The sequence below is a fragment of the Pinus tabuliformis genome, chromosome 5_1, assembly GCF_031772625.1.
Source record: "Pinus tabuliformis cultivar Carrire ecotype Pingquan chromosome 5_1, CPIR1, whole genome shotgun sequence".
Taxonomy (NCBI): Eukaryota; Viridiplantae; Streptophyta; class Pinopsida; order Pinales; family Pinaceae; genus Pinus; species Pinus tabuliformis.
Window position 1 is genome coordinate 767,531,826 of NC_142305.1, and position 20,531 is coordinate 767,552,356.

Genomic DNA, 20,531 nt, shown 5'->3' on the forward strand with positions numbered 1-20,531 from the left:
TATGGAACTCGAATTTACACTTTGACAATGCCTTTGTCAAAATGTCAACATCTTGATCCTCCTCGCTACAGAGTCCCTGAGATGATGATACTGAATGTCAATTCGCTTAGCCCTATCATGAAATGTTGGATTCTCAGAGAGTTTGATACAACTCTGATTATCATAATGGATCATAGTTGGATCCATCCTCTGATCAAACGAACCAACTAGGATTTTCCACATCCAGATGGCCTCACATGCTGTCTGACTTGCAGCCATGTATTTAGACTCTGTGGAGCTGAGTGCAACTCACCTCTGTTTCCTGCTGTACTAAGAAACTGTCATTGACCCAAGGTTGAAAATCCCTCCTAATGAGCTCTTCCAATCTGATGGACTCCTTGCCCAATCTACATCAGTGAAGCTGTGTAGCTTCACTCCCTCTGTCCGTCTTTACCATATCCACACTGAGATGTGCCTCTGAGGTATTTAAATACATACTTTATCGCCTTCCAAAACATCTTGGTAGGCTGAACCATGGCTTGAATCAGATGGTTCAAGGCATAGCACAAATATGGTCGTGTGTTCACTAAGTACATCAGTGAACCCACAAGCTACCTTTACACAGTAGCCTCCACTACTTCTCCTAAAGTAGCATCCTCCTTCCTCCAGTGACTAGCTAGAGGAGTCTGCATGGGCTTGCAATTATCCATGTGGAATCTCCTGAGTATCTCGTTGGCATACTTGCCCTAAGACACAAACAACTCCCCATCCTTCTACCAAACTTCCGTGCCAAGGAATTAATGCATGAGACCCATGTCTTTCATCTCGAATTCTCTTGCAAGGTCCTCCTTGCAAGACACGATCAACTGATCATCACCAGTTAATATGAGATCATCAACATAAAGTACGATGATCAACAACTTACCTTTCACCACGATGTTGTACAGGTTCACACTCGCTTCACTCTTTCTGAAGCCCAACCCAGTGAAGTAGTTGTCTATCCTCACACAATGCTCTCTTGAGTCGGCACACATGCGACTCACGATCGAAGGTCTCAAAACCTTTCAGTTGCTCTATGTACACCTCTTCCTCAATCTTGCCATTGAGGAATGCAGTCTTCACATCCATCTGATGGATCTTCCAACCCATTTGTGCTGATAGTGCCAACATCGATCTGATAGATGAGTACCTTGTGATAAGAGCGAAAGTCTCATCATAGTCAATCCCCTCGACCTGTGAAAAGCCACGGGCAACAAATCTTTCCTTATGCTTCTCCACACTACCATCAACAGCTTGCTTTACCTTGTAAAGCCAAGACCGTTGTGTTGCATGCCTCAACCCACAAGTGAAGTGGTAGGCCTTGGTTATGTAGCATCATCTGTGCTGTCCCTACAATAGTTATGTTCTTCCTCTCGGCCACCCCATTCTATTGTGGGTTATGAGGTGTCGTCAGTTCTCGTTTAATTCCTTCCTCTGCACAGAAGTCCTTAAACTCTTGAGAGACATATTCTCTACCGTTGTCACTTCTCAAGGCCTTGATCTTCTTCCTTGACTCTTTCTCGACCAAAGCTTTGAAGTCATAAAACTTTGTGAATGTTTGGTCTCTATTCTGCATGAAATAAATCCAACATTTACGAGAAAAATCATCAATGAAAATCACATAATACCTTTGCTTCACTGTGGATGTCGTCGAGAATGGTCCACACAAATCAGTATGAAATTTCTCTAAGATAGTCTCTGCTCGACTGTCTCGATCATGAAAGGAAGACTTTGTGTACTTTCCCAAGGTACAACCTTTACATGTGTCAACATTCTCAAGTTTACCTTTGGGAAGTCCTGTAGATATCTACTGCATTATCTTCAAAGCCCCATGATGCAAATGGCCCAACCGCCTGTGCCACAATTCACCAATATCTTGGCTTTGCACCACTTTTTCTTTCGTACTAAATGCTGCACAATCACCTACCTCTAGTTTATAAAGATTCTTCACCCAAATCCTTATCCTCTTGGTCTAACCCATGGCTATGTGTCTTAGGAACGCCTTTCCTTTACTGAAGACAACATCATAGCCTTTGTCCTCCAACATCATGACCAATACCAAGTTCTTCTTCAGTCCAGGCACATACATCACATCTGTCAAGGTGAAAGGAGCTCCATGCTCCCTCAGAAAAGAAATCGTGCCCGCTCCTGAAACATTATACCTTCGATCGTAACCCATCTCTATGTGCATATTGAGGTCTTTCTCCTCCAAGACACTGAATAAATTTTTATGACCAGTCATGTGGAATGAGGCTTCACTGTCAAGATACGAGACATAACCCATCATCGATGACACCATGCATGCGATGAGGGTAAATTCTATTTCGAACTGAGAGGCTAATGCCTCACCTTTCAATCCTTTCGAGGATCCCTTCTTGGACTTCTTCGATGGGAAATTAGTCACATAATGTCCCATCTCGTGACAATTAATGCATCTAACTTTAGACTTGTCAACCTTCTTTCCTCCATGATAAGAATTCGATTTGGAATGGGAAGCCTTCCGCTTCCCTTTCTTGCCTTACTTGCTAAGGCTAGATTTTCTTCATCATCATTCTTGGATGAAGAACCATCTCGTGTTCTCCTCATGATCTCCTCCTACATGAGATCGGACCACAGTCGTTCCCAATCTGATAGTTTCTCCCTTCCATTCACAGAGTCTTGGTAGCTATTCCAACTCTTTGGAAGGCCAAGGAGAGCAAGGCTCACCATATCATCATCAGAAGTAGTTATTCCCACACTGCTAAGCTCATCTATGTAGGTGGTGATCTTGTTCAGATATGTGGAAATAGTATCACCCTTCTCCATCTTGATTCTTCGAAGCTTATCCTTGAGCACCAATTTCCTTTGGTCACTATTGTTCTAGTAGAGGTCCTTCAGTGTCTTCCACATTGAAAATGGAGTATCCTTCTCATGGAGACTCGAGATAATATGGTCTCGAACTCCCTCAAGGGTGATCTGTCTTGCCTTTGCCACACACTTCTTCCACTCAGCCAACTCTTGTGCATTAGTTGAAGCTGGATTTTAGATTTCTTGATCAATGAATTCCTTTAATCCATTGTCTTCTAATACAACCTCCATGCGATCTTTCCATGCTATGTAATTCGAGCTACCTTCTAAGGCATACTCGAGTCTCAAGCCATTGAATGCCATTGGCCAACCTTGAATTATGATAAGAATTCGATTTTTCACCTGCAACCCCAAACTTCAAACTTCGAATTCTCTTCTCCGCATATTGTTCACAGCTCTGATACCATGTAGAAAATATGTTGTAGGTTAACCCGATAATGCAATATAAATCAAAGCAGAATACTATAACCTACTTCTACTAAGAATTTGCAGAAGCTTAAAGATCGAGCGGAACAATATAACCAGAAGAAGAAGAATCAATGCACAATACACAAGAGAATACTTTGGGGAAAGCCTCAGCTAAAAACCCCACTATCTATATTATCATGCAAAGTGGAAATACATAATAATTATACAAAGCCTTAGCTCTCACAGTTAGCCAACTCTTAGTACAATCCTCACAGATGCTCACAGGAAATCTTGGTTTCTGACAAGCCTTCCTCTCTGCCCTCCAAGCTCCTATTTCCTTGCATTGTTTCTCCTCGGTGATCCTCCTGTTACCAAGTGGAAAAATGATCTCACACTCTGTCAGAACTGCGCAATCCTCAAGGAATCTTTTCTCCTACATGCATGAGTTTTCTTTTTAGGAAAAAACATGCAACTGATAGTACATTGTCCTTGACATTTAGTTCAGCTGGGTCTTTCTCATAATAGACATGCATGATTTAATAATGAGGGAATCTTCAATTATTTGGAGTACACTGGTTGAGTGCATGCATGCATCAACTCACTGATAACTCACAATTACCTCCTCAAATAGTTTGGAACTAATTTAACTGGACTTAAGTCAGTAAGTTGAGTTAACTAATTACAACTCAAATATTACTCAATCTTATCTCCTTAATTTAAGGGATAACTTTTGCATGACTGCAGAAAGACTTATAACTTGAATTTCTCCAACTAATTAATCCATAATGAATTAATTAATTATTTCCAAGCAGCTGGTGAGACTAAATTCGATTTTAATTCACAATTTTAATTCATGGACAAATTAAAAATGGAATATTCTTATTGCCACATTTCAACATGAAGATCATACTAATAATTTCATGTTATCTCTCAATTTAAGAAGAGTTAATGAAGAAGATTTCGTATGTCGTCTTTTTCCCTACACATTCGATGGAGAGGCTTCAGCTTGGTATTTTTTCCTTCAATAAAATAGTATTTAGGATTGGGATACTTTTGAAGACCTTTTTATTAAGAATTTTGGAGATGACAAGGCTTCATCCACTATCTTAGTTGAGTGGTCTAGGATTAAAATGGACCCAAACGAAAAGATTAAAGACTCTAACCAATGATTCCTCAAGCTTCTTAACAAGATTCCTGATGCCTCTAAACTGAGAGTTGAAATTCAAATAGATTTCTATACTTCCTCTTTACCTGTGTCTATTGCCATGTTTGTTAAATTTGCTATAAAATCCACTCTTAATGAATCCATGCAATAGGCCTTAAAGGTAGAAAAGGAAATGACTGGTATTGCAAACAAGTCATCAGCTGAAGAACCTAAAACTTCTCAACCTGTTAGGAGAACTCTTCCAAAAGAGGAAAAAAAAAAATATGCTTTTGACATGGAGAGTCTACAAAAGGTTGTGAAAACTTTAGCTAGTGAAATGGTCACTGTAAAAGAAAATCTAGGTGATGTATCCACATCCAAGAGACCATTTAGACCCTTTTTCAACAAGAATCAACAAAATTACCCTAGTGGTGAAATATTTGTTGCTGGGACAAAAGAGGTATATGCAGATGAGGAAGAAAATGAGGAATAACAAGGAGAGGTATTAGATTTAATTCTTTTTGGGATACAACTAGTACGTTTGAAGAAGTTCTAGCAGTACAAACTAGAAGAAAAAATGTTCAACCAAAGTATACTTCCGCTCAACCAACATCAACATCAAATCAGTCTCCAAAAAAATATATTACAACTTCTAATTCCAAAACACTTAATTGTCCCTGATAAAATTGAATATGACATTTTGGAAGATACGAAGAGAACTAGAGCTAACGTCATCCTATATGAATTAAGTAAGCTCAAATCGCAAAAGAATATTTTGCTGAAAGCTTTAGGTTCTGTTTATAAGTCTCCCCTTCCTCTTGTCACATCAATCAAAAATGGAAAATTTGTTATTGATCAAAATGTGGTTTCTGATAGCCATATTGATTCTATAATGATTGGAGATAGATCCAACTCACATACACCTCCCTTTCTCCTAACTTTCAAAATTTTCAACAAGAATGTTAACAACTGCCTAGTTGACTCTAGAGCATCTTCTAACATTATACCTTACTCAGTTTGTTTGAAACTTAAAGCTCAACCTCAATGATCAGATATCTTGATTGCACAATTAGACAGGAGAGCAAGAGTTAAGGTTTTGGGAGAATTACCGAATGTCCTCATTAGGATCTCCCCGAATCCTCAAGTTTATCAAACCATAGACATCATAGTTTCTGACATTCCTAAACATTATGGTTTAATCTTAAGTTGATATTGGTTACAACAATTGAATGGATATCTCACAGCAGATCTATCTCACTTTCTACTTCCTTCTAATAGAAAACCAAATGAAATCAGAGTCGATAGAGAAAGACATACGAAATCCATTGTTACTGAGTTTGGAGAAGAAACTAAACCAAGTACCATATCAAATTCCATTGTTAGTAATTACTCATTTGATTCTTTCTTTGGAAGCTTTATCGCACAAATATCTCCTTTCAAACAAGGTTCTTGAAGTTCTGAAATTGAGAATTTTTCCTAGACCGACTCTTCCCACTATGTAAATTTTGTATATAGTCATGTAGATAACTCTGTAAGTAACCCTTTTTGGACTTTGTACTTCGATGGATCAAAATCAAATGATGGAGCTAGTGCAGGTTTCATTCTTGTAAGCCTTGATGGTGAAAAAATGATGTTAACTTGTAGGTTAGAATTCTAATGTACCAATAATGTAGTTGAGTATGAAGCATTAGTGAAAGGTCTTAAAAAGGTTATTAGTATGAATGTACAGGATATTAAAGTGTTTGATGTCTCAAAAATTATAGTTAAACAAGTCAAAAACATTATTCATTGTGTCTCAAACAATTTGAAAAATTACCAATCTCTAGTCCAAAATCTAATCTGTAATTTTTTATCATTGAATATCACTACCATCTCAAGAGTCCAAAATGATAGTGCTAATTTATTGGATAATGTGGCTTCAAATTTAATTCCCCCGTAAGATTTCAATCCTAATCGATTTTCGATAGAATTAATTTTTAAATCTTCCATCCCATATAACATCACTAATCTGTGTGTGTTCAATGATGATAATGGCATAATTAACTTTCTTACATCTAAAGGTACATATGAAAATCATATCATCGATGAACAAGCTCATGATCTGGAAATCAACAAATCTTTCAAAGTTGATAATACCATAATTGAAAATTTCATTCCAAAGTTTGTAGTTAAGTTAGAAGCCTTTTATGATTTTCAATATATTTTCAAAAAACATGTAAATGCTAAAACAAAAAAGACTACTATGGGTCATGAAATCATCAACTTAGGTATAGACCAAAATCTACAAAATGTCAATATTGGATTAAGATGTTCATCTTCAGAAAGAATTGCATTAATAAATCTTCTGAAGCAGTGTAAGGATCTTTTTGCTTGGTCATACAATGATCTTAAAACTTTTGATACATCCATTATTCAACACATGATCCAAATAATGCCCCAATTGAAACCCGTTAAACAAAAGTTATGGAAAGTCCATCCAAATATTGAATCTCAAATTACGATTGAACCCAATTAACTATTAAAGGAAAAAATCATCTTTCCCGTAAGACACCCTAAATGGGTTTCTAAATTAGTGTCCGTAAGGAAGAAGAATGGTGACATTCGGTTATGTATTGATTTCTCAAACCTGAATAGGACTTCCGAAAAGGATAACATCCCACTTCCTCCTATGGAGAAAATTCCTCAAGCCATTTCGGATCTGAAATTCTCTCTTTTCTTGATGGATTTTTGAGTTACAATCAAATTTTAGTTTCACCCAAATGATAGGCTCAAGACAACCTTTAGAACTAAATGGGGTACATATCCGTATCAGAAGATGCCTTTTGGGCTCATCAATGTGAATGCAACTATTCAAAGGGAAATGGACATATGGCTTGAATAACAAAATAGTTGTTGTTTATTTAGATTACATCACCATTTACTCAAAAAAGTGATATGATCATTTGCATAATCTGAAACAAGTTTTTAAAAGATGTCGGAAATATGGAATATCATTGAATCCTAAAAAATATTTTTTTTCACTCACTAAAGGTAGATTACTAAGATGCATTGTATCAAAACAAGTCATCACCATTGACCCTAATAGAGTTGAAACAATATCAACATTCCGTTACCAAACAATAAAAAATCTATGCAATCATTTCCTAGACAAATTAATTTTGTTAGGAGATTTGTTCCTAATTTCACTCAAATTGTCCTACCCCTTCAAAATATGATCAAGAAAAGTAAAGTGGAATAACCTTGAAAAGGATGCTTTTAATTCTATCGAACAAGCTATCATAAATTCTCTTGGTTTACTCTCACCAAATTTTAAAAATGAATCATAAATTCTCTTGGTTTTGCATCTGATCATTTTTGCATCTAATCAATCATATACAACTGTACTAACTAAAAGAAATGATCAAAATGTTGAAGTACCAATTTCATTTCATAGTTCAAGTTTTCAAGGAGCATAATTGAAATACTTTGATGTTGAGAAACAAGCCTATGTCATGTTCAAAACCATCAAACATTTTTGACCATTCTTAATCAAGTCTCACGCAAAAGTCATTGTTCCATTCCCTGTAGTTCGAAATTTGTTAGTACAAAAAGATCTTGGAGAAAAAAGAGCCCATTGAGTAACTTCTCTTCAGGAATATGATATTGAAATCAAACCTGCCAAAATCGTGCATGGTCAAGGGTTATGTAAATTAATGACTCAAACTATTGATTCTAATTCTCATGATGTTTTTGATGAACAAGAAGTGCGGGAAATACAATAGGTAAATTTAAACTCTGATTCTCAATACTCTAATTTGATATATTATTTGAATCATGGTACTACACCTTTACATTTAGATACTAAGAAAAAGTGTGCTTTGAGATTAAAATATAATCAATATAATATCATTGATGGTGTTTTATCTCGTAAAAGTTATGCTTTGTGTGTTATTCTTTACTACTTATTTTGCTTTGTGTTTGTTTCTACAGGTATGAAAGATGGATATGACCCGAAGAAAAAATTGTCTTATTAAAATAAATTGTTGTCATCGAAAAAATGGGAAAATTTGAGGGGCCATATCTAAAATTTGCTTGTCAACAGAGAAGTAAATACAATGAATCTTTCTCTATGCAGGGGAACCTATCTAGTTATTGGCCTTTGGAGAAATTAATGGGATTTCCAAATTATAATGTAATAGTCTTTTTCTATTTGAGAAACTCTAATTTTATTGCTATGTATTATTATACAAGAGGATGGAATTCTATGTTGAAAGGGAGGGGGCACACCCAAAGGCTAGAGCATGCAAGTGGGAGGATGATAGTGAAATTATGATTACGGAACCTTTGTTATAAAACTTGGTTTACTGCAATTTTGGTTTTCCTTGAACGGCTTAAACAGATTCAAACTTAATTTTATATAATATCTCAAATCCATAGTTGTCCCGAAATGGCTTTCGAATTTCTTATAACCATGTTTTGGGAAATCCTGGAGGTTTAACAATGCCATTTTCATAAATGATATTTGGGAATAAACATTGAATTAATTACGTCTTTCCTTATTGGATTAATTCTGTTTTGAATGCGTCATATTGTATTAATCTTTTAAAAATGATATTTAAAAGTTAATATCAGTATTTGCATAACCCAAGACTGAATTCTTAGAACGATTTTTGGGAATTTAGATTATCTGAGTATGTGGTCTGCGTATAAACGGAATTGATAAATTGGCTATTGTAATTTCTATGTTTTATATAATCTTTTATTTCTGGCTTCCTAAACAATTTCAACTTGTTAAGTGATGAAAGCTTTATTTGCTTTAAAGAAATTGTCATGGTCATTTAGCTTCCTTGGCCAAGATCACATTAGATAATCATGTTCATTTAGATAGGCTTGTTAAGTGATGAAAGCTTTATTTTCTTTAAAGAAATTGTCATGGTCATTTAGCTTCCTTGGCCAAGATCACATTAGATAATCATGTTCATTTAGATAGGCATTGATTGTTGATGTAAAATAGCAAAGCAAGTTCAGTCACTTTTGTATTTGTTTAAAAAGATAAGGGAATTATGCTATCATAATTTTCTGTCTTTTCCAAAAAAACAAATTAAGAATTGATTGCATTTAAATTAGGATTGCATTTATAATTTAAACTATTAAGAATTGATTGCATTTAAATTAGGATTGCATTTATAATTTAAACTAGTCATTTTATTTGCATTCACAACATACAACGTTACATAAACAGAAATACCAATGAATCTTTTCTCTATGCAAGGGGGAAACACATCTGGTTATTGGCCTTTGGAAAAATCAATGGGATTTCTGAATTATATTGTAATACTTTTCCGTTTAAAAGACTAATTTTATTCATATGTATTATCATACAAGAGGATGGAATTATTTGTTGAAAGCGAAAGGGTGCATCTAAAGGCTGGAGCATGCAAGTGGGAGGATGATAGTGAAATTATGATGACTACGGAACCTTTGTTATAAACTCAGTTTAATGCAATTTTGTTTTTTTGAACGACTTAAACATATTCAAACTTAAGTTAAATTAGGATTGCATTTATAATTTAATCTAGTCATTTTATTTGCATTTGCAACATACAACATTGCATAAACCGAAATAACACCTTCTTTCTTTAGTTAGTTTAAGTTTCTAGTTATTTTCTACATTTGTAAATGGTATTTTATATAATTTGGGCTATTTATTATACTTTAGTGTTGTATATATACAACTAATTGCTAAATTTGTCGTTATACCCTATTATATTAATTATATTAATTTGTAATTTATATAAAATTCAGTTAATAGATATATAATTTTAGGATTATCATACTCTCTCTCCCTTCCCACGAAAAAGACATCCATAAGCTAATGAAGCGTTAAAACCCGTCCAGAGTGGCTATTTAAATGACTTAGCTTAGTTGCATCCCCTTATCGACATATAGTCCAAAAAAGCCTCTTAACATAACCATGAATAAATTCTTCACAATTTATATATATTTATACTTATCCAATGAATATTTTCTGATTGATTAATTATAAATTTTCTTTTTTTATGGGATAATCATGATTTCCTTTGACTCATGAGTGAGCAATTTCTATTTTAAAAATTGTGGTCCTTAATTTTTAGTAACTACATTTTTGTTTGTTTGTAACAAATCAATTTATTTGCTTATTTTTATGAATTAATTCACATTAGTTAGTTAATACATTTTAAGATTAAATCCTATTTTTTAAGATTTATGGTTATTTTTTAAAAATAATTCAAATAATTGTTCTTATCACTTCTATAACTATTTTTTGTTATTTACGCCATAAGGCATTCCCTTCTGAAATCAACTCTCCTTTGAAGATACGCATACATTTGTGGGCCCTTGATTTAAGTGTTAGACGACTAAAATAGTTTGAGCCATTCGATTGATTGGACCAATATTAAGTTAGTTAAAAATTTAGTTACAAATTATACTCGCATGCTCAGATTAACCTCACCCTTGCTCAGCATTACCTGGTTCGCTCTTGCTTGGCACTACTTCCAAGTGCTTCTTCCTTCACAACGCATTTCCCTCCTTCATCCTCCTTGCAATTCTTGGGAGCCTTCACTCTAACTTGTTTTGAAAAGCATGTCCCTGACTTCATTCAGAGGGTGGACGAGCTCAGGGCTAAGGGTGTGGATTTAATCACCTGTGTTTCTGTAAATGAAGGCATCCTTCGTGCTTAAAGCACTAGAGGATTATCTTGGGATTGGAGGAGATAATAGCAAAGTTCTGCTGTTGTCTGATGGCAACGGGAAATTCACCAAGGCCATCAAGGTTTATGTCGATTTAAGCGATAAGGCGGTGGGTTTAGGTTTGCGAGTGCGCAGGTACTCATTACTAGCGGACAATGGGGTCGTTAAATTGCTCAATTTAGAGGAAGGCGGGTCATTTACCATCAGCGGGGTTGATGATATATTGAAGGCCATGTGAGCTTTCGTAGGGTTTGAGATCATCATCACACATTATAGCAAAAAACGTTATTAATATGTTTCTAAAGGTTTAGCTTACCTTCATAGATTGGCTGACATATGAAACAAACTAAAACTTATCTACCTTTTCCACCTTGATAACAGGATTTGCTTTCTCAATGGCCGCTCGGCCTGCTGCCCTGTAATCAAAGGGGAAATTATGCTTGTCCGAATAGCGGTGCAAAGAGAAAAAGGTGTTCCCACAACTGCAATTGGAGCCTGTCAATCCAACACGTTTCTTACAACAATTGAAACGGGTCGGAACCTGCTTTTCTCTCTCTTGTCCTTCTACCTGGCCTGATTCTCCATTGGAAGAGCTAGGAAAACCTTCCAATTCTGAAGGCGGATTCTTTTTGCAGGTATGTAATACCTTTTTGTAGTTGATTGATTTTTACTATAAAGGAATATGAGTTTCATCATTTCTTCCATCTTTATTTTTGCACCTAATATGGAGGAAAAATGTTGACCTTCTGGTAGATGTTGGACACAGACATCACTTCTAGTGGCATCTACAATGCCAGAAATTTCATGGCCATTTTCACGTGTTCTCACACTAATAGGCAGTCCGGAAAATCTCCAAATCAAGCCCCATTTGGTCAGTACTTATTGTTTGTAAAGCAGCCATATTTTTATAATTATAACGGCATTGGGAGTGGTGAAGTATCTTGCGGGTTTTTTGCGTCTATTGAATTTATGCATGTTTCTTGTTGTGGGTGTTATTGCTAGATGGGCTCTCAATACCACCCTTTACCACACTTACTATACAGGTACTTACTAATCTCTTAGTAAATATACATATTGTTTTTTTGGTGCATTTATAATATGATAGACTGATACATTTTATAAAATCTTTACTGTTCACTAATATCTATGTCTTAAAGTTTTTTTTTCTAACTTTTATTAATTCAAGATTCACATAAATCTCTAAATGAATCACAATTTTTATTTTTCCTTCCATACATATTGTGTTTTTTGGGCTAAATATATGAAGAACTGTGTTGTTAAATGACTACATGATTGACTTGTAGGTCATGGAAGAGCTCTTCCTCTAGGGTTTTCTCCAATCTATTTTCCTATGGGGAATGAAGCAACAGGTTTCATGGTTATTTTTGTTTTGATAGCTGCAATTGTAGGAGCTACTTCAGGCCTTTCAGGACTCCATCATCTTCAGATTTGGAGTACCCAAAGCTTGGCTTCTAGTGTTGCTTCCTCCATGACAGTTTGGGAACTCACTTTATTGGCCATGGGGTAAGAATATAAATATTGTGACAATTATGGTAACGAATTAGAAGATGAAATTGGCAAGTAGGGAACATTGAAATTCTAAATACAAGCAGTGTATCCAAAATATTTAGAAACAAAAAACATGTAAAAAAAATGATGATGGTTGATGTTGTTAACTACTGATGATACTTGATTCTTCCAAGGAAATAGACAAGTTACATAGATTAATAGGTAATAATCCTACTAACTCGAAAACATGTTGTTGTTAAACTTCAGAGTAAATCAGGAAAATATAGCCCAGACCCTCTAAAATATTACTGTACAAGATTAATCACAAGACAAACATGAGTGTAGATAGCCATCCTTAGAAAGATATCCAATCCACAGACACCAAACAAAACACTTATGGCTCCAAGAAATAAAACTATAAAATGAAATCTTAAAGATGTCCACTCTTTAATCATCATCACACACCATAGCAGAAAAGGTTGTTAATCTATTTCTGAAGGTTTAGCTTAGCTTCATAGATTGGCTGACATATGAAACAAACTAAAACTTATCTACCTTTCCTGCCTTGACAACAGGATTTGCTTCTTAAACTATGATTGTAGTAAACAATTAAATACCACCTCATTGCATTAGTAACTAGGCACTACATATCTTTATATGTTCTTGACTATGCTACCCACTTCAATGTCCATCATTTTTTATGTTTGTTGCATCCATATAACACCCAAAATATTATTTGATAATGTGGCAACAATGAACATTGGCCAATACAAAGGCTGTGGTATTGCTTTGTAAAACGTTGAGACTGTGTCCCCTAGCTTTTTCAATCAGCAAGAAACAAAACCTTGCATACTCTGTTTCGAATAAAAACTATTAATTTACATCCAGATTTGTCTTCCAAGTGAAAGCTACTACATTCAACCCAACCTATATGACTGGAATTTTGTTGCGGCATCTTGTCATTCAAACTTACTCATGATTCATCATCAATTTGTAACGGATTCTAGGTTCATATGGTTACATGGTGTTTTTGGTCAATTTTGGACCTCTGTTATAGCCTTTAGACCCAGTGATCATGCTTCATAACAAACTTTGGTTTGGTGTTTAATGAAAAACAGACGCATCTTCAAATTCTCTGATTGTGAAGCTATGATTGTAGTAAACAATTAAAAAACATATTATTTCATCTTATTATGACATAATTACAACAACAAATTACTTACCGAAATTCAATTAGGGAATGTAACTAAGCTTGTGAAGCGATTGTGTTTTCTATCACCATGAGAAGCTGATCTACATGGACTCATTCTTGACTTGATCATAAAAATGTCTTACAATAACTAGAAATTACAGATTCCAACTAGTTGTCATAAATATTTATCATAAACTGTCCACGTCATCATTAATGTGGAAAATGGGATTATTATGTAATGTTTAAAGAAGAAAAACAAATAGTAGATTCCATGTATTTTAACCAATTAATGATGCAAACTATAAGAGCTAACCAAAACTACAGACATCGTAAGAACAACCAAATATAGGTGGTTCATTGATTATGAATTGACAGCATCCAATTTCTGAGAGAATGTCTTCAGTTTTTCTAACATAATATGTTTATTGTAAGAATACTACCTAAAAGTAACGAGCATGAGAATTCCCATATTAAGGATCATTGAATCTCTACTAGCAAAAAAATTCTTATTGTCCTTGGCCTAGTCCTAGTTTAATCTTTGGCCCTACTTATTTTGATATCACCAAAATAGTAGTTTGAGGAATTAAAGCAATGGCAGGTAGGAGAGGTTTACACTGGCCGGTGTTGATTCATTATTTGAGACATGACTTGTGAAATTGTGCATAGACAATTGACTTGCTTGTCCTAATTTTGGTGATAAATTTTGCAGGGTACTGATATCTTGTGAAAACATAAGCTTCTCCCACTGATCTAATTCATCAGGATGACATAACAGAAGTAAAAATAGGTCTTGCAAAATTTTAATCCTTATAGCAAAATTTACCGAAAGATTTCGGTAGGATTGCAAAATCCTATTTCAAGCTATGACATTATTGACTAGAGAATAAGCTTTGGTGAATATGCCTAAGAGAGAGTGAGATCAGAAACTTTTCATGGAAACTACTCTAATAATTATTCCAAAGCCATAGTAAGATCATGGGTGCATAATAAGCATGGAGTTATGTTTGGTCCCTCACCTTTGCCAGCACAAAACCTTAAAATCAAATTGCCAGAGTGGAAAAGGAAAATGGAGAATCACATTTTACATTCAGAATAAGATGACGAAACAAAACTAACATGCAAAACTCTATGATCCTTGCAATGACATCAATCTAATGGATACATTACCTATGGACTAGAGTTTCTTTTCTTTTAGGTTAAGAAAAATATAAAGTCGTGATCCTCTAAGAAATAAAGGTATTTATCTTTAACTTCAAAGGAGACAATTGTGAAGCAAAAGAGTAGTGACTACCTTGAGTTATCATAATAACACTGAAGAAAAGAGTAACAAACATGACCCAAAAGCTTGTTTTTTCAGAAGAAGGCTTTGCAAACTTGCGTTTTCTTGTTGATTTCATTCTTTCTAGCCTTGCTTTTCTTCGCAAAGATGTATCAGAAATACTATTCATATACCTTTCCCTGGAAGCATCCTTGGCCCTTCTTGGAGCCCTTGGAGGATTTTTCCAACTGGATTTTAGGTTATTGTTTACATTCCCATCATTTTCCTTCTTTGAACATCCAGAAAGGGTATCCATGCCTTTTGCAAGACCCATATCTTCAGACTGGTTTGTAACTGCAATAACAATGGACTCCTTCACTGCATTGTGATGAGATGAAAAACACAACTTAGCATTTGTCTCCTGGACAACCCCACATTGAATTATATTGTTCCCTGCATTATCATCTTCTGATGCATTAACTACTAATGTTAAGCTTAACCTATACCTTATTTTTCCAAAAAGTTTTTTGATCAACACTAGGAATGGTGGATCCTCTACTTTAGTGACTGTAATACCTCTTTCCAAATCATACTCATTTGCCCTTCCTGATTTTAATACAAGCCCATCTATAAGTAAATACACAATGGGTATATTAGCATTCTTTTGAACAGTAGCACTCAAATTCAGGGGCATAATGCACAGTTGTTTTAAATGCATGCAGCTCCCCAACCCATCCATTTGAATCACAGTAGTGAGCCTAAAGGGTACCCAAAACTTCTTAAACTAAAGAAAAACCACCATTCCTATCAATTGACAACAACATAATCTCCAAATTGAGTAGAGGGGCATGAAACTTCCCACTAGATGACAATCTTCAATGAAACCCAATGCCCAAAAGAACATGCAAAACTCATGTGGGGACCTAGCTTCCCTACTGCAGGTTGGTACCCAAATGTCAAAACTCATGTGGGGACCTAGCTTCCCTACTGCAGGTTGGTACCCAAATGTCAAATTGTTCTTGAGAATTAGCTTGAGATAGCCATTCTCATTACACTTTCCTTAATTAACAGGCTTTTCTGAAACCATTCATGTACCTACTCAAAAATTTTGAGCTTGATTAGCACAATAACTTCAACAAGATTTGAATGCTGAAAACAAAAATCTGATAACTATACACAATTTAAGGGTTCCCTGAGATTGGTTAGTGGAATGGAACAAATTTCTACAACGTGGATAGTGTTTTGGCTTTCCTAATATATAATGATCGTTGAGCATAATCATCTGACATTTTGCAGCGTTTAAGCATGCTTTTTTGACTTATTTCCAAGAATTTTTAATTACAAATCTGTCCCATCACGAACTCCGACATCTAGAGTTTTGGTGTTTGGAATTGATTTGCAGTAGTCCTACTTGTGTCTGTTTGTTCCATAACTCGCTCGGCCTGGCAGGCCTGCATGTTCTGCGTACCAAAAAAATATGTTTGGCATTAATGTTGTGATATTGATGGCATTAATGTTGTGAGATCGATGGCTAGGGGTGATTTTAGCGGCGAATGTTCGCCCTTTGGCGAAATTAAGGGGTTTTAAATTTTTAGTGGGCAATTATTTTGTATCATAGTAAATTTTTACAAATCACCTCAAATAGCCCACCTTCTTTTAAGGGAGAGGGTAAAAAAGGTAAATTTAGCCCTTGAAATTAGGAGTTACAACTTTCCATTCGCCCATTTTCAAGAATAGGTTTTATTTAAGTGAATCCATTCGCCCATTTTCAAGAATAGGTTTTATTTAAGTGAATCATATGGGCCAAAGGCCCAAATACCATATTTATAAAAGAGGTATGGTAAATTAATAAAAATGTAAATAAATGAGAAGTATGGTAGATAAATAAAACATTTTTTATATTGGAAAGGCTGTAAACAAATAAAAATATAAGTAAAGTGGAGGTATGGTAAATAAATAAAACGTCTTTTTATACTTAGTATGGTAAATAAATAAAAATATAAAATAAACTAGATGCATGGTAAATAAATAAAACCTCTTTTTATATTTAGTCCATAACCCTCGTTCTATTTATGAAGGCTCAAGAAAGGTTTTATTTAAGTGAATCCTATGGGCCAAATAGCATATTTGTAAAAGAGGTATGGTAAATTAATAAAAATATAAATAAACGAGAGGTATGGTAAACAAATAAAATATTTTTTTATATTTACTTCATAAGTCACCTTATATTTACGAACACTCAAAAAATGCGTTATATTTAGGTGAAACCTATGGGCAAAATACTATGGGACAAATACCATGGACTAGATTGTTATTAATGCCATGAAAAAAACATTATTAACCCTAATATTAGTATTAATAAAAATAAAAATGGCACATGGTATTGACCCATGGTATTCACCAAAATTGCACATGGTATTGACCCATGGTATTCACCTGGAATGTAGCCTATTTAAATGGGGGAATTAAACCAGCATAGATCCATCTTTACTCTGGATCAACTAACCCCCGAGAGCTATCAAATATCGTGATATGCAAACTAGCATAGAGTGAAAAAATATTTGATCCGATCAAGAGTAAAAATGGATGTTGTAATTTAATGTATGTTAAACATTTTAGCTTGGTTAAAATAAAAAATAAAATAAAAATCAACTATTAATTTTATTAATTTTTATAAATTACTAATAGTAATTTTTATAAATTACTAATAGTAATTTTTATGCTCCAGGTTTATGATAACCCATGGTATTTACCCATGGTAATACTATGGTATTCATGTGAGCATAGACTATTTAAAGGGGAAATTCTATCATCTTAGATCCATCTTAATTTTGGTTCTACCAAGTGCTCAGAGGGATAAATAGATTTCATCCCCCTAAGAGTGGTAGATGTGGAGTTAAGATGGATATAGGTTGGTTTTTATGATAATGAAAATATTAAATAGACTTAGGAAATTATATTGTAAAAACATCTTAAGGTGAATGGTTAAAGCATAGACATTGGACAAGTATACTTCTGTTTTAAACTGAAACAAATCCAGAGCTAAAAGGAATGGATTGATTGCACTAGTCATCCTTCTATAACTTTCCAACATATGCTGGAGTAAACAGATTGTAATTTGGGAATTTTTCTAATTGCTAATAGGAACATACTTGTGTATTGGTAGGGTGGTTACGAGTTCCCTAGAAGTGATGAATTTGAATTTTTCTTGGTTTTATATATAGTATTAGGTTTTTTCTCATGCTTTCTGTGAATGGCATGGGTGAATTTTATCCTACACCTCCTAGGTTATCGATATGTAATCTCGGTAATTTTGATTTCAAAAGATATTTTAAAGAAATGCAATGATTTCATTTGTGTATTCAATAAACACAAGATTTTATAATTGAGTAAAAGATTCGCCATGCCTGGTGAGAGATTCGCCAAAAGATTATATATACATATCATATTATTGATAAAATCGCCTTCCATTTTTCCTATATACCATGGAGATTTGCCCATTTATTATACATGTAAATTTAGGGGGGTCTCTTAAAATTTCCCCTGTCGATGGCTCATCCAACGTCAATTATATTAATTAAAAGAGTAGTCCAACGAGGTAGAAATTTCAGTATGATTTTGGTAAAAAATTGATAGAAATTTTGGGAAATCTGGGTTATAGCTATCACGCTGCATGATAGGTATTTTGATTGTTTTTGGAGTTCAAAGTTGATTCCACAGTAGCAATTTTTGAGTTGACCTTTCGCCAACGGGTTTCATGGTTATTTTTGCTTTGATAGCTACAATTGTAGGAGCTGCTTCATGCCTTTCAAGACTCCATCATCTCCAGATTTTGGGTACCCAGAGCTTGGCTTCCATTGTGCTTCCTCCATGATAGCTTGGGCACTCACTCTATTGGCCATGGGGTAAGCACATAAATATTGTGACAATATGGTAACCAATTAGAAGATGAAATTGGCAAGTACTGAACATTGAAATTCTAAATACAAGCAGTGTATCCAAAAGATTCAGAAACAAAAAACATGTAAAAAAATGATGATAGGTTGATGTTGTTAACTACTGATGATACTTAATTCTTCCACAAAAATATACAAGTTACTTAGATTAATAGGTAATAATCCTGCTAACTCAAAAACATGTGGTTATTAAACTTCATTGTAAATCAAGAAAATATAGCCCAAACCCTCTAAAATATTATTGTACAAGATTAATCACAAGACAAATATGAGTGTAGATAGCCATCCTTAGAAAGATATCCAATCCATAGACACCAAAAAAAACACTTATGGCTCCAAGAAAGCAAACTATAAAATGAAATCTTAAAGATGTCCAAACTTTAATCATCATCACACACCATAGAAGAAAAGGTTGTTAATCTATTTCTGAAGGTTTAGCTTAGCTTCATAGATTGGTTGACATATGAAACAAAGTAAAACTTATCTACCTTTTCCACCTAGACAACGAGATTTGCTTTCTCAATGGCCGCTCGGCTTGTTGCCCTATAATCAAAGGGGTAATTATGCTTGTCCGAATAGCGGTGCAAAGAGAAAAAGGTGTTCCCACAACGACAATTGAAGCCTGTCAATCCAACACATTTCTTGCAACAATTGCAATGGGTCGGGACCTGCTTTGCTCTCTCTTGTCCTTCTGCCTAGCCTGATTCTCCATTGGAAGAGCCGGGCAAACCCTCCAATTTTGCCTGATTAGTTAACTGGAAGGCGGGTTTAGAAACCTCAGCCAGCTTCGCAATATTGTCATTGTTATGTTTGACTGATAAAGTCGAGGACGAAGCCTTGGCGTTGGCCTGCTTCAATACCATATCTCTGTAACATTGGAGCAAAAATCCATTGTAGCCGCAACTTCCGAAAAATCCACAATTATCCGCACACAGAAGAGGCCCTTCGGGAGGCTGGCAACCGGTCTCATCATGATCTCTTTTCTTTCTTTCTTGAGCCATTATCTCACACTAATAGGCAGTCTGGACAGAGCATCTATTTTAGTTGCTTGACCTTCATCAATATCCTCATCAGAATCCACTGAATCACCATGAGTGTTGCTTCCTCCATGACAGCTTGGGCACTCACTCTATTGGCCATGGGTAAGCACATAAATATTATGACAATTATGGTAACCAATTAGAAGACGAGCTCATCATGATTTTCAATCTTAAAAGTTTATTTTCACGTGTTATCACACTAATAGTCAGTCCGGACAGAGCATCTGTTTTAGTTGCTTGACCTTCATCAATATCCTCATCATAATCCACCAAATCACCATAAGTAACTAGAAGATCTAGAGTTGATATTTGACACATTTCTGAAGCACTAAAGACAGATAATGAATTTTCCATGTTTGCAACAGTCAAATTTGACGAGAGGTTGGAGTTGTGGTTTGTCTGTGTACATGGGGTTTCTTTCAGGTGGTTTGGAAGCACATGAGGACATG

At 34.9% G+C, this 20,531-nt stretch overlaps 1 pseudogene; it reads right to left on the reverse strand.

Moving 5' to 3' along the window:
- Nucleotides 1–19,476: 19,476 nt before the first annotated feature.
- LOC149167188 (zinc finger A20 and AN1 domain-containing stress-associated protein 8 pseudogene) lies at nt 19,477–20,043 on the reverse strand (annotated as a pseudogene).
- Between the last annotated feature and the right edge of the window lie 488 nt (nt 20,044–20,531).